Below are 15,613 nucleotides of genomic sequence, written 5' to 3' on the forward strand. Positions count from 1 at the left end.
GAGCTTCGAGAAGCCTTTGAAGAACATTGTAATGTTGCTCTGCGGGCCTTTACTGGCCCGTAGAAGCAGGGAGCACTCCATTGTCTACAATGGAGCTCCCAACATTCCAATGTTCTAATAGAAGGTAGAGCCCGCTATGAAGGGCTCCAGGGCTATTAGAACATTCCCCCCTATTCCCCTGTGAACAAAGTAAGAAATTGAAATGTTGGTGCTCCTGGCTTCTACTAGCCATTAGAAACCCAGAGCACTCCATTGTTTTCAATGTAGCTCCCAACATTCTAATATTCTTCAAAATACATGGGCACACAGTCACCTTTCCCACTAAACACTTGAATCCTTGGTGCTTAGCTATTTCATATGAAACAGAGAGCATGTCTGCAGGCAAGAAAAATAAAAATAGAACCTCTATTGTAAAATAAAATACATCAAAAAAGCTGTTGCAAACATTTTTGGAATAAGTTTTAATACAAATCAAGTCAAGTCAAAGTAAAAATATCTTTATTTCGGTTAAAACAGAAACCATAAAAGATGTACATACAATTTAAAAAACCATAAAACCACATGAATCTAATTCACATTCCATACCCATGTTATCCACAATTCATTGTTGTTAATTGAAAGTCAATCCGGGGCATTTGCGATTTTAAAACAATAAATACAGTGTCCATTATAAAAATCATATACCATCTTTGAATAAAATGTGCAACCAGTGCATTACAATTGATATTCCATTTAGACAAGGTTTAATATCAGTGGTATTCTTACTTTTTCCAAGAAAGGAAAAAGGAAAATGGCTATTTAAAAGTTTTGGGCAGTACTGACACAAGCTAAAGAATCCCCATCCCATCTCCAGCTGTTTTATTAAATCAGCTAGAGATCTAGCCCATTATCATTTAAAGCTTGAGACCCCTTCTCCTTCTTACTATCTCCACAGAAAAGAGATATCTGCTTACACTGAATACAATGGATTGAGTTGTTTCGGTTCTTAAAATTCTTTCTGCCTCACTGAACCGTCTAAAGCCCAGAAGGCGGCATATAGGTTTTATCCACTTTTCCTGTGCTGTGTGTAAGCAGAGCAAAAGAATAATACATGCGCCTCGTCTTCTTTGGCTCCGGTATTACACAATTCGCATTTAACCAAATCATCATTTCCATCATTATCATCATTGCACACCCATTTCGCAGTGTTTGTTTTAATTTGTAGTATGGCATAACGAAATTTTAAATACAATGTTTTAGCTAAAGTCGGTAGAATCTAGTCCATAAAGGTCTCGAATCTGCTTACTGTCTTCATACCAAGGTATCTGAGAGTTTAAGTCCCCAGTTCCGGATTGTGCAATTTCGAATTTAGGACAAATTCCCAATAACTTTTTTTTAGCAACTTTTTACAACTCAAGGTGAGACTCTCAGGGTCTGCCCAATAATGACTTAGCCCCAGCTTTGCGAACCAATCCTCAATGTGATTCAGCCATACCAGCCTTATTCCATTTTTTATTTTAATAATTTCTTTTAAGGCTTCTTGATAATCTACTAGTTCATCTGTTGACCATATGCAGATCCAATACAGCAAAGGTCTTAAGGCCGCACGGTCATCAGTGCGATGGATATCCAAGTCCATTATAAGTGGAAGTAAGGATGTACACCTCGGAATTACTAATATTTTCCTAAAGAAGACATTCTCTATTGTAGTAAAGGCACATTTAACAGCATAGCCCCATAGTTCAGCACCATAAAGTGAGGCTGATTGGGCTTTGTATTTGTATAACTCTAATGCTGGGGAGACAGCTCTAGTATAACTATTCATGTGGCGTTTCGCTATTGGAACTAGGTTCTGGGTGAGGGTCGTTTTGCTTTTATCTATTTGAGTTTTCCAATCCATTTTAGTGTCTAAAGTGATACCCAAATAATTAAAATTTTGCACATATTCTATCATTTCATTATTAACAGTCAGTGTTTTTCTAAACCCTTTATGGGGATTAATCGCCATATACTTAGTCTTAGACGAGTTAATCTCCAAACCTTTAGTGTCACAGTTGACCTGAAAGGTATCTAGCAAATTTTGTAGTCCTTTTGGGGTCTGTGCTATTAAAATAGTATCATCAGCAAATAGCAGAGCGGGCACATGGTGGCCACACAGCTTGGGAGAGTCATGCTCGCAGCCCAAGTGGGTGTCAGGTGTGTCATTAACGTACAAGGAGAACAATGTAGGTGCTAGCACACATCCTTGCCTAACACCTCGCTTTATATTAATACGATTAGACAGTTCTCCATTTGGTCCCCATCTCACCCTGGCGTAGTTGTCCTCGTGCAGCCTAACAATCTGTTCCAGCATTTCCCCGGGCACACCCTGGTTCCTCATTCTTAGCCATAAAGCAGTTGTGGGGACAAGGTCAAAAGCTGCCCTAAGGTCAACAAAAGCCACGTGTAAGTGTGCCCGCCTTATTTTGATGTATTTCCAGATGATACATAAAAATCTAAACACCTGATCAATTGTGCTAAGTTTTTCTCTAAAACCCGCCTGGTACTTGGTTAGGGTACTACTTTCCCCAATCCAAGCACTCAGCTTACCTAAATCTTTTCTCGTATATACCTTCTGTAGGACATCAATTAAACTAATAGGTCTGTAATGGGCCGGATTCATACGGTCCCCCTTTTTATTAAAAACAGTTACTGTCTCAGCACCCCGCCATGTATCAGGAATAGGGGCGCCCTTAGCAATGTTATTACAAAGATAATTTATGTATGGAGCCCATATCATATTTCCATGCTTCCATAGATCCCCGGGTATCCTATCCAGACCAGGGGCCCTCCCAGGTTTTATTGCTTTGATGGCAGAAATTGGTCCTGCCATACTAAAGAACAAGGGTGTCACACTCAGATTAAAACCTGTGTCGTCATTGGCATGAATAGGCTCAACATTGGTAGGGGCGTATAGTTCAGAAAAGTGCGTAACCCACACATTGGCGTCCAAAAACGTATCCCTACTAGGGGTTTCGCCTCTAGAGCCCGTTGCAATCAAACCCCAGAACAATGTCTGGTCATTTGCCTTGCAGGCTTCCAACAAATCAGACCAAATTTTTTCATCCCAATGTTTCTTATCATTAACAATTGTCCCCTTATAACATCTCCTTTTCTTCCTTAGTAGTAGAACATTATTACTTTTTGCAGCCGCTATAAGTTCCTTTTTAGCATTGCGGCAGCCCTTATCGTACCATATGTCTCCGTTGGCTAGACTTCACTGGCCATTTTTTTGTGTCTTGATAGATTTAGTTAATATTTCTCCAAGGGACCGAGACATATTTCCGTGGATCGACATAATGGGGATCTCCTGTGCTGGGTAATTTATATACGGGGAGACTAAGTCTACATACAAGTTATAGATTTTCTTAACAGTACTATCGTTCCCCAATACTACCGGCCACTTTAGGGCTCTACGGTTATTTGAGATCAGTGGATCGATATCAGTTTGTTGAAGGAGTTCTTTTCCCTTGGGTAGTAGGTTAAATATTATCGGGCTAAGGGTCAGGCTAAGTGGGCGATGGTCACTCAATGCGGTTCTCCACTACCAGGCCTTTTACCATCGGCCAGAGTGGGATTGAGACCATTAGATAGTCTAAATGCCTAAGATAGCTGCCCCGATGAAAGGTTGGCTGGCTCGGGCTATCCGATGGCAAACGCCCGTTGCAAGCACGTAAACCATGTGCTGCAGTCAGTCGCACTAACTGCGCTGCAGCCACTGAGCATGGCACTGCAGAGCTGGTCTCAATTCCAGGAATATTATTAACATTATCTTCTTGCTCAAAGATATTTTCCAGGCCTATTATTGGCTCGAATTTGCGGTTGAAATCCCCCCCAATAATTATTAAAACCCGCTCATCGAGTGCAGAGATAATATTATTTAGCTGCTCGATCATTTTTGCCTCTTTATTTGCCGCTGAAGGCCTGCTATAAACATTTAGAATACAAATTTCTCTTTTGTTGGGGCCCATGAACCTTACTCCTAGGATATCTAGGCTATTGCAATCAATTTGCTTGAAGTCGGTTCCCAGTGTAATTTTGGCCCAGATTGCCAAACCTCCCGAAGGTCCACCTTTATTCGCAGCAATTGCCGGTACACTAAATGATCTGTAGCCAACTTTAAAATAGTTTTCAACAGCCCAGGTTTCTTGGAATAATATGATATCACTACTATCAACGTATTCCTGCCATGTGGGGTCACTCAAGTTTTTTTTCATGCCTCCTATGTTCCATGACCTAAGTATGATACTAGTTTCAATAGCTGTGTCAGGTACAATACTATTTGGGCATTTATTGTTACCTTCGCTAATTGCATCTCAGTATAAGCGTTTTGGGCACTCCAGGTTAAAGGAGCACCTTCAATCATGTCGCCCTGTATCACAGGTACCAAATGGGGATCACATACGCCTACTTGTGTTATTATATCAATGTGTCTACTTCCACAAGGTATTTCATTAGTCATTTCGATGGTCAGGGCCTCTTTAGTAACAATTATGCCCCGTTCTAAGCCCTCTCCCTTACTATTTGGTCGTGAGCTATGGTCCGACATATTAGGAATTATCCTTGGTTGCTTCATCGGGTATTCTTCAATGCTCATTTTATAAGTAGCACCCACTAATTTCCTCTCAAGGACTGCTAATTTATTCCGTCCTTGGTCTGTCAGTCAATCTACCCCTTCGAGACCACATAGCTCCTCAAAACGATTGAATGTAGGGATTGGGAAATTATTTTTGAGTCTATCCGTTGTCCCTCCACATTGAGTTCCGAAGGGGTTACGGTTAGAAAATGACATAGGGCTTGAGCGGTAGAAGTAGCTTAAATCATAAGTACGAATGCCACTTTCCTCACTTGGATAGGAAAAATCACAGATGCTACCAACTACCCGCCTATCCCTGAAGTTAACAATAACACAATCCCCCTCTATGTCCTTGGCTCTTTGCCCAATCCAGCTTACTCTACGTACATGCAGAATTTTCCCATCTACATTATTTGGGAGGGGTCTATTCTTATTTAGCCAATAGGTGACCTTATTTTTCAACTCTAAATAAGTTTCTGTTTTACCATCCTTCAGTTCAGGCACCCCCACAAGTACAACAACGTATGGACAGGACTCCGGGGGTAGGTTAATACAGTTTAAAGTAGGTTTTTTCTTTGGGATATTGGAGGTTTCCTTAGTTGCCCCTATATTATCCTTAGCCTGCCTTGAAGAACTATTCACGTCAGTCTGGCTCTCCTCCCTCCCCACCCTACTGCTTCTCACTAGATCACTTCTCCCAGTATCAGTAGATATTGTCACTCGATTGGTTCTTGTGAGTGCCACCGGGGTTCTATTAGCCCCAATCAGGGAAGGCGGTGAGATAACTACGGCTACAGATGCCTTCGACGTGTTTGCTTCGCCTGTGGTAACCCTGGGTATACACTCAACCTGTTTCTTTATCAAAATTCTCTGCCGTGGTCTGCTCAAATCTCTCCAACCTTTCATCGATTACCTTCATCCTTTCTAGGTGTGGTAAAATAAGTGACTTCATCAAATGTTCCACTTGAGGCATAAAGCCTACAGGTGGTTGCGGCACGGGGAGGGTTAGGTCCACCACCTTATTGGTAGAGGATATTCGCGGATGGGTAAGTACCAATGGTTGTGTGGGCGTTGCACTAGGTCCAGTAGTCACGGCCTCTTCTGTAATAATATTGGGCGGTTTGGAGGTTTTTATCATCTTTGAGCTTCTCCCCTTCTGGGCTCCCCCTTCCCGCTTTCTCTTAACAGTGGTGTTTTTTTGTCCTGGAATTTATTTTTGCATTTGGGATTTTGTAGTTTTTCACACAGGACCTTGTTGGGGGGGTGTAGTGCAGGAGTGGTAGTAGTGTCTTCCCTGTCTAGGACACTTGGCGAAACATAGGGGGACGCCCCGCTTAACACGGGTCTATCCAATATACTTTCCTCCACATTTTCAATGCTGTCTCCCTCGCTAGTCTGTCTATTACTAGTGGTTTGCCCTTCTACTTGGTTTGGGGAAACAGCCAACATAATGGGTCCTAAGGAAGATCGCCTTGCATACATTGGTTCAAGGGACAGGCGACGCTCCGTCAGGGCTATTTCATGTTCGAGTACCGATGTTGCCCTGGTAATGAATTTATCAAGTGTCCCACTTACAGTCCCCCCCCACTATAGCTGCCCTCCTTCCCTTCATTGCACGTGCTGCCATTATTAAAATACGTACTAGTCGACATGCACCAGCAACAAATTACCAGTCAATATCAAAGTCACAGGGTACAAATGGTAGATGAAATTTCCGTACAGTACTGGAAGTGTTCACGGGTGGCCCAGCCCAGCCTCCTCCGGGCTACGACGGGCGCGGACGGGCCTGCCCTTGGCCCGGGCTTGGCCTGGGCAGTGCCAGGGCATGCCCGTGCGCGTCCCGAGCTGCGTGGGCACTCTTCCAGTTTTAAAGCGCCTCCTGGCACTCTAATGGTGACGTGCTGCTGGGCACCGGGGCACGCTGGGAGTTGTAGTCCATTTTTACCCCCGAAAACAATGATAGCGCGAAAGTCGCGGGACAGTTGCAGCCTTCCAGTGGGCTGTTTCCAAGTGGCAGCAGAAACGAGGAAAGCAACAGGTGAGGCCAAGCGTGGACAAAAGGCAGAAAGGAACCCCAAACAAAGCATTGTTAAAAAAAAGAAAAAAGATACAGAAGCTCAAAATGCCTAGAAACATGCAGAAATATTCTAACTTTTCTATAATTACCTATTGGATGCAATAAACATGTTGCTATAAATATCACCTTTCTGCTCTTCACTATAGAATTAGAAAAACAGAGCAGAAGAAAGGAAAGCAACATTTTATTTTGTTCCTTAAATAGCTGCTTTAATTATGCTCGTGATCTGAACTACCTTCTTTCCCCTGTTGGCTCTGGAAGCAGGCATTGGGATTTGGAACCTCTTGAGATTTGATGTCATTTCTTTATAAAAGGCAACTGGGTGTGTCACAAGTCTCATATTAAAAAGAGATGGTTTTTATAAGGATTGCAGAATCCTATATATTATAAAGGGGTTTCTGAATATAGATTGGGTGTGGTTCAATATCTCCCAATATTGCACTGCTTTTTAGGTCTCGCCTAGCGTTGCAGCGCATGCGCTGACCGCTTTGCGAGACATGCTGTATTATGGTATTTTTTAGAAGTGGTGTGGAAGCCCCGCCCATATTTGTCATTGGCTGGCGTCATCGCCCATGGTAAACGCTGGCTTCCGATTGATAATGAGGCTTCTTAGTCCCTCCTTGTTACCACCCTGTCTCCTTTTGGGACTGCCCATCAGGACTGGATCTTTTACTTGCGGGTTATCCAGTTTCTTCAACTAATCAGTGAGCACTTTTTTATTAATTGCAGCCGAGCGGCCGCGCTAGTTTTTAATTGCATTTAACGCGTCTCACTGTAAGTGTGTTACTTGGTTGAAGGGCAGTTAACTGTAAAAGAAGCTAATTTGAATGATGGGCGTGATTAATTAAGCGATTGCTTCTCTAGCAAAAAGACACTCTGTAATCTGAGCACATTGTGTCACCGAACAGCAGCAAATAAAGTGTACACACAGGTAAAGCGCAGCTAGAATACATGCATGCAAAAGAGAAGTAGAATACACGCATGCAATAGGAAAATATGAAACATGAACTACCCTTTCAGAAGCACATAAGTGGAACAGAGTCCTTAAAGACACCGGGATGTATTTAATGATAACAAAGGGTATTGTTGTGCGTGTTTCCCTATGTGTTTCCTGTCATGCTTGCAGTCCCTGTTCTCAATTTCCTAAGAATTTCCCTTTTCACAGATTCGAAGGAGGATTTTGAGGGTTCACGTGTCTTTTAGAGAGAAACTGAATGTCCCCCGTATGCAGCGAGATCATATCTGGCACACTATGATAGCGACGAAATACAAGGGTTATTGCTTATTTAGGAACAACGACAAAAAAACGGGGGTGGGCAGGGGTGAAAGTCTCTGGTTTTATTCTATTTTTCAGACGGATGCTGACATGAACAAGCATTTGCAATGCAACAGGTCTCGCAGTTACATGAGTTTGAGCTATTGGCATTGTAAATGGCTATGCCTTTTATTTTGGTTTTTAAAACATAAATAGAAGACATTGTCATTTACAAAGGCAAAAGCTTAAACTCGGGTAAATGCGAGACCTATTGCATTGCAAATGCTTGTTTTATATGGATTAATGATGTTGTCCAAAATTATTATTACATTTGTGTGGTAAAATTTAGAGATGAAACTAAACACACTTTGTGGGGGCTGTCACGTTCTACATTACAGTGCAAGTATATCATACATTAATTTTATTTCACGGTTTCAGTAGCGCTTTTGCATAATAAGGTGTCAAGGCGCCTTACAATGAGCTGAAAAGGGCGAGATATGGAGAGAGCAAAACGCTGAACACTGAACAGGAACTTTTCACGGGCAGACGTGTTCTTTCACACCCAGAAATGATGAGTTTTTAGTTGTTTCCTGTTGGTGTCTGCACATGTGGACTAGTGATCGTGAACTTCATGGCCCAGCTTAGTCATGAGAGAGCTTACAACCAAGCTACAGGCGAGAGCACTTGAAATCACGCTACAGGTGAGAGCGCTTGAAATAACGCTACAGGCGAGAGTACCTAAAACCACGCTACAGGTAAGAGTGCTTAAACCACGCTACAGGTAAGAGTGCTTAAACCACGCTACAGGTAAGAGTGCTTAAACCACGCTACAGGCGAGAGTGCTTAGAACCACGTGACTGGCAAGAGCGCTTAGAACCACGCTACTGGCGAGAGCACTTAAAACCACGCTACAGATGAGAGCACTTAAAACCACGCTACTGGCGAGAGCGCTTAGAACCACGCTACTGGCGAGAGTGCTTAAAACCATGCTACAGGTGAGAGTGCTTACGACCATGCTACAGATGAGAGTTCTTAGAACCATGCTACAGGTGAGAGCGCTTAGAGCCACGCTACAGGCTAGAGTGCTTAAAACCACGCTCCAGGTGAGAGTGCTTAAAACCACGCTCCAGGTGAGAGCGCTTACAACCATGCTACAGGTGAGAGTTCTTAAAACCACCCTACAGGCGAGAGTGCTTAAAACCACGCTACAGGTAAGAGCGCTTACAACCATGCTACAGGTGAGAGTGCTTAAAACTATGCTACAGGTCAGAGCGTTTACAACCACGCTACAGGTGTAAATGCTTAAAAGCACGCAACAGGCGAGAGTGCTTAAAACCATGCTACAGGCGAAAGTGCTTAAAACCACGCTACAGGCGAAAGTGCTTAAAACTAAGCTACAGGCGAGAGTGCTTACAACCACGCTACAGGTGAGAGCGCTTAAATCAATCTACATGATCCCCTTCTATGTACTGCCAGGCCCGCAACGCCCATTGGGCTCAAAGGGCTTCAATCCCCTCCCCCCCCCCCAAAAAAAGAAAAACTGTCTGTGTGTGTGCCCGGGTGAGACAGCTTCCCGGGCACACACAGACAGTTTTTGAGCTGCTGTGGGCTGGCTGGGCTGGCGTCTGTCTTCTCGCAGCTGCACACAAGCCCTTCACAAGTCCTTAAATTACCATTTACTTGCTAACGAGGCGTTGTTGTTTTTTCACCCCTTCTTAGACCCCATGCAGCTCCACTCGGACTATCCCTGGAAGAATTACCCCCCGCCCCCACTTCCACGACATGTGGCACTGGTTGCGCCTCTGTATCTGCTGTGTGTCTTTGTGCATCAGCCCCAGGCGTCTATGCGCCCTCGGAGCAGAGGCGCTTTGTTGTCATGTAGGCGCTTCCTTATCCGGGGAGCCCTGTCATTCGGTGAATGAGGGGAATTCCCATGAGGGATAGCTCTGCTGCCCACGGCCCCAGACTGGAATATCCGGTGCTGTCCCACTCAGGGTGGACTGGGAACAGCAACCAGCCCTGGCAGACGGCTGCTCCACCGGCCATGGAGGGGGGGGGAGGGGGGGGCTGTTAGCAAGAAGCACCCCTCCCTCAGTTTTACTGCGCACAAACAGGTAATCTGAGGCAATGTCATCACATAATGTACTGATGTATTCTGATCAGATTGAAATACTTGTTTCCACCACATTTAACAATTACAAAGAACATTTGCGTAATTTGCACTTCCGTAAATCTGATATATTCTGAAATATCACACAGTTCATTTTTCTGGTGTGCACGAAAAATACCATCCTTAAATTCACCGTCACCTCTCAATGGCTGTTCAGCAGGATTGACCGATACATCCTCTGCCTGTGACGTCAGAGGGATAAAAGTAGACACCGAACTCTCTAGAAGACAGAGCCTGACCTTTGACCTCTGTCTTTCAACACACAGGAAACGTCATAAAATGAGAACAACATTCTGCCATGTTTGCACAGGTATACACCCCTGCCCTCTAGCCTTTAATGTTTAATCACTATTTAACGTATTTATTGCACCTGAAGTCATTCTATTTGAAAAAGTACAGTTGCCAGGAAGTGTCTAGAGCTGCCATATTTTACACCGTCCTGTCTGTACTTATTTTATCTTTTAAGTTTATTTTGTAATTTATAATGTTTCATGTCCTAGGCTTGGGTTTTGTCCAAAATGTACAGCTGCCAGGATATGCACTCCATGTGATAATTACTAACTTCTGTGGCACGTGCATCCCTGCGTTTTCTAGTTTATCATCATATCTCCAAATATGAACTAATGTCTAGTGTTGTTATTATTTATTATTTGTCCTCTCCTCATAAGATATTTTCCGGAGTTCTCTTATTTAACTGTGCCTTCTTATAATAATTTTAATGTAATGAATTGTAATATAAAGTTTGCTTGTATGATTTGTACTCACAAATCGAATAAAAGCTTTGAAATTGAAATTGAATTGAAATTGAGAACAACATTTAAAACCGGACAGCTGCGCTGCCCTGTAGGCTTCGATCTAAAAGTCCCACACCCACTAGAAATGCTGTGAACTGCTTTCCAGGACTATCAGAACTGCATCTATAGATAAGTAACCCATGTTTTAAGAAATTGTGCAGAACGCACCGTTTTACTTCATATTTTAAAACTTTTTTTTTTTGCATTTTCAGGAGGGGTGCGAAAAGCACCGTCGTCAATATGAGGGTCTCACCGGCAGCTAAACAGGTCATAAAATATTATTCTAAAATATAATTTAAAAATGTTTTTAAAAAACCGCCCAACTAAAAGAATCTGGAATGCTTTGATAATCGACCTCTGGATATTTTGCTTTGAAATAGGCGCTAGAACCACTTTTTGATGCGTCATACATTTAGGACAGAGTAACCAAAGATCCGGAAGAGCCCTCGTTAAGTGCCTTGCACACTCACACTTCCACACTCGCATCGCCATCCTAAATCCGCACTAGCGGTATGGACTCTGTGCCACCCGACGGTGGGGTGGAGGAGGTCTTGTGGGTGGAGCGGAGGTGAAAGGTCACCATATGGTCAGCCTGTGAGCGAAACCTATAGCAGTGCGCATGGGCACTTTTTATGAACGTGCCCCATGTCATTTCTAAAGGAAAGGGGGGCTTTTCTGTTTGTAATCTGGAGGTTTTGAATATCCCCCCTCCTGCCCCGGACTTCAAGCAGGGAATGTAACCCCCACCCAGTGTCCGTGGGGCTCCGCCTCTTCTCCGCCTGAAATACTTCTACCCATCTCATACGGTGCGTACATCTTGCGTTAGCCAAGGCCACAGTGGCAGACTTACCTCTATATTACTGTGAGTTGGGTATGGCAGAGCCCTGGGTTTCTTCATAACAGCTGATAGGGCTGTGGGCGGGTCTGCGTTGGGTGAAAGGAGTACCACACCGAGTTAATACTCCATGCGAGAGACCGGACGGTGTGTGGCCCCCTTAGGAATGGTATTGCCACAGGGGGTGGGCAGTGAAGGGGCGGTGCACTCACATGAGGGGGGAGGTGGGGGGGGGGGGCTCACAGCCCACGGACTCCACACAGTTCTGGGGCCCTCCGAGGCCCTCACACCCCGCTCCGGCTCCGTGGGGCCCCCGAAGCACCCCTCTTCACACGGTCCTGCTCACACCTGTCCCGGGGTCCCTCTGATGTCCTCCACGCGGCCTGATAACGACGCTCTGAAGACAGTGCCAAGCTCAGGGCAGCGCCTGGAGGAGAGCGTCAGGGCGCTACGGGGGCCGTGCTCTTCGTTGGGAGACGGTGCACAAGTCAACCTGTGTCCCTCAGTTGAGAGGCCACACCCGTGTCCCATCACCCCTGGAGTTTCCAAGTTTAAGAGAGTGGGGTCAGACTCAGGCCACCTGGACCTTGGAATCCATACCCCGAGCAGGACAGCACCCCTGAGACACGAACCCCTGAGGGCAGAGGGGGCGATTGGCTCCGAGCACATGGGCCAGGCCCTGGCTGAAGTGACGTCACGACCCAGTGACCGTCCCTGGAGTTTCCCAGTTTTAGGCGGGGATGGGGGGGGGTGGGGGGGCGGCCGCCTGGACACTGGCAGCGCTCCTGAAACAAGACATGAGGGCGGAGGTGATTGACAGCCTCAGGCAGGGTTGGATTGGGGTCAAAAATAGGACCGACCACCGAAAAAATATGTGGCAAACGAGCCGATTGTGCTTTTTCGCAAAACACTGCTTTCGTGTTTTAAGTATTATGACGGTCTCTGAAAGAAGCGTGATTTCTTCACTGTGCTGAGATTTAAAAAAATGCAAATATGTCTCGAACTCTTTGTCCACGGATGAGTTCACAGTTGCGAACCGAACCTGAATATAAGTGAGGCCACTTCTGCTCAACCCCCCCCCCCTGCACACATTAATGGGTGGACCAGCCAGAGGCCGGGACGGACACCTCTGCCCCAAGAGGGTGGTAATAGGGGTCCGTCTGCCTCGGAGAGGGCGCTCGGGCCCCCACTGGCGGAACGGCACAGACGCAGCACAAAGCGGCCACCACCCGGCCCAAAAAAAGCGCCCCACGGCTGCACCTCCGGTACCGTCCCAGAGCCTGTCTTACCAGCCCCACCCTGGGGATTGCAACAGAGATGATGATTTTGCACCATGGCCGAAGTGACGTCATGGCCCGAGCCCCCTCCCACCAGGGCCAGACTGGCTACCGGGCAGTTTGGAATGCTGCCGAGCTGGGGGCTGATTTCACTTCGGTGGGGGCTGATTTCGTTCACATCTATAGTTGAAGTTGTGTGGAATTTCCATATCTGATTTGAGATACATATACAATCAATATGTGTACATAACAGAGAGGCAACAAAAAGTATGGAAAAAGAAGTTTTTCGGAAAGAATTTAGGGCCAGATGTAGGTAGGCTTTTACCGGTCGGTAACAGCCGATTTCGGCCGTTACCGACCGGTAAATGGATTTTGAGATGTAGGGGGCAGAATCGGTAAATTTACCGATCGGTAAATTACCGAATCGGTAAATTACAGAATCGGTATTTTTTCCGATTCGGTAAATTTGATATGTAGGTGGGACTCTTCTGAGTCCCACAAGCCTTACAGAATCGGTATTTTACCATCAAATTCAATTTGATGGTAAAATACCGATTCCGGTGTGCATGCACATGTGTGCATGCACACCTGTGCCATATGACAGGCAGACCTGCCCTTAGGGCAGGTATGCCTGCCACATGGCACCCGAGCCTGTTTTGGGGGTGCTAGAGGGTGTCAAAGTGACACCCCCTGCACCCTTGTGAAATTCGGTATTTACCGATTCGGTAAATACCGACCGGTAATGCCCATTCATTCCTATGGGCTTCAAAGCCCATAGGAATGAATGGGCATTACCGGTCGGTATTTACCGAATCGGTAAATACTGACTTTTACAGATTCGGTAAATCCACATCTGCATTTACCTACATCTCCCTCCTTATATTTTACCGATTTATAAATACCGAATCGGTAAAATTCGGTATTTATGAGTCGGTAAAATATATTTACCTACATCTGGCCCTATATCTTCTTCGTCAAAGTATACAAGCAAGGGCAGCCAACGCGTTTCGCCTTCTCAGAGGCTTCCTCAGGGCAGCGTTAATTGAATTCATTGTATATAACTTAATCCTTGTCATAAATGTCAGCAAATCGGATTTGAATTCCCAGGTGCTCTTAAAAACAAATAAGTGGTTTAGAGCAGGAGCACTACTGTCCCATGACCGACGTCCGATAGATGACCGCTTTCAAAGGTGGATGTTTCACGCGTCGAAGCTTCATAATAGCAGAATGTCTCAAGTCTGGGCATCAATGTTCCGTGACCTACGTTAGGTCACGGAACATTTTACGCTCTGTTGCAAACTTGTTTAATTACACTTGGTGAATGTGACCCGCCCCAGCATCCACCGCAAAGTCATGAGTCATGCTAAAAAGTGCTAAATCAGGCAAAATGCATTGTTGCTGCAAGCTCGTGCTTCCATGAAGTATCACTCTAAAGCACTGAGTCATGCTTAAAAGGGCTAAGTCATGCAAACTGCATTGTTGCAGGCTCCTGCTTCCATGCAGTGTCACTTTAAAGCCATGAGTCATTCTTAAAGGTGCTAAGTCATGCAAACTGCATTGTTGCTGCAAGCTCGTGCTTCCATGAAGTATCACTTTAAAGCAATGAGTCATGCTTAAAAGTGCAAGTCATGCAAACTGCATTGTTGCAGGCTCGTGCTTCCATGAAGTATCACTTTAAAGCAATGAGTCATGCTTAAAAGTGCCAAGTCATGCAAACTGCATTGTTGCAGGCTCCTGCTTCCATGCAGTGTCACTTTAAAGCAATGAGTCATGCTTAAAAGTGCCAAGTCATGCAAACTGCATTGTTGCAAGCTCGTGCTTCCATGCAGTATCTCTTTAAGGGCAGCCCTACTGGCTTTGCCATTGTTTGTTTTTATTTGTAAAATATTAGGCAGCAAATTGCTAGGTGTCTTCTACAGTGCTAGGTAGGGTAATACTTTTCCTTTTCACCGTCTTCTAGACCCGAAAAACAGGGTCACTAACAATCAACTGACAAAATGACATCATGAACATGATTTGTTGATCAATAAATAGTCGTTCGGCAGCGTTAGCAATGCAAAGAAAAGATACACAATGGCAGTCACTTATGACTATGTGTGTTCCTAATTACTTTTTTTTGCCATTTAAGCAGTACTTAATTTGTGAAAGAAAACGTGCATTGCCCAAAACTCTACTCAGAAGCAAACAGCTGGTGGAATTATAGGTGGGCGCAGGAAATATCAAGGCTGGTGGTCTTAAAACCACCTCAATCTTTTTTTATTTTAAAAGCTCAACACAGTGGTATCGCTACTCTGGGCCTACCCAAAAGGAGTCTCCCCGACATCAGAGAGCCACATATTGGCCACATCAGCCCATTATTAAATAAGCAGTGGCTATGCCAATAGGCTTGGTTTACAAATGAAAGTGCCTGTTAATTCAACAGGCACTTTAGGCAGGCAAATTGGCATACATGTACTCTGGCATGCATCCTTGCACTCATGCAACTTATATACATATGCAAAATGTACTAAAAGAATACAAGTTGGAAAAAAACATGTTTGTCACCTAAACATAGCGAACATAGGCATGCAAGAACAAAAATGAAACAAAGCACTGGGTGGCTATCTTGTAA

The 15,613-nt window shown here is 44.8% G+C and overlaps 1 protein-coding gene across 2 annotated transcripts in view; it reads right to left on the reverse strand.

The window, feature by feature from the left end:
• LOC144752050 (P2Y purinoceptor 4-like) overlaps window positions 1–15,613 on the reverse strand; it is a 91,843-nt gene that overhangs the window by 3,120 nt on the left and 73,110 nt on the right. The gene's annotated exons all lie outside the window — the stretch shown is intronic.

Source organism: Lissotriton helveticus, chromosome 4_2 (assembly GCF_964261635.1).
Source record: "Lissotriton helveticus chromosome 4_2, aLisHel1.1, whole genome shotgun sequence".
NCBI classification, from domain to species: Eukaryota; Metazoa; Chordata; class Amphibia; order Caudata; family Salamandridae; genus Lissotriton; species Lissotriton helveticus.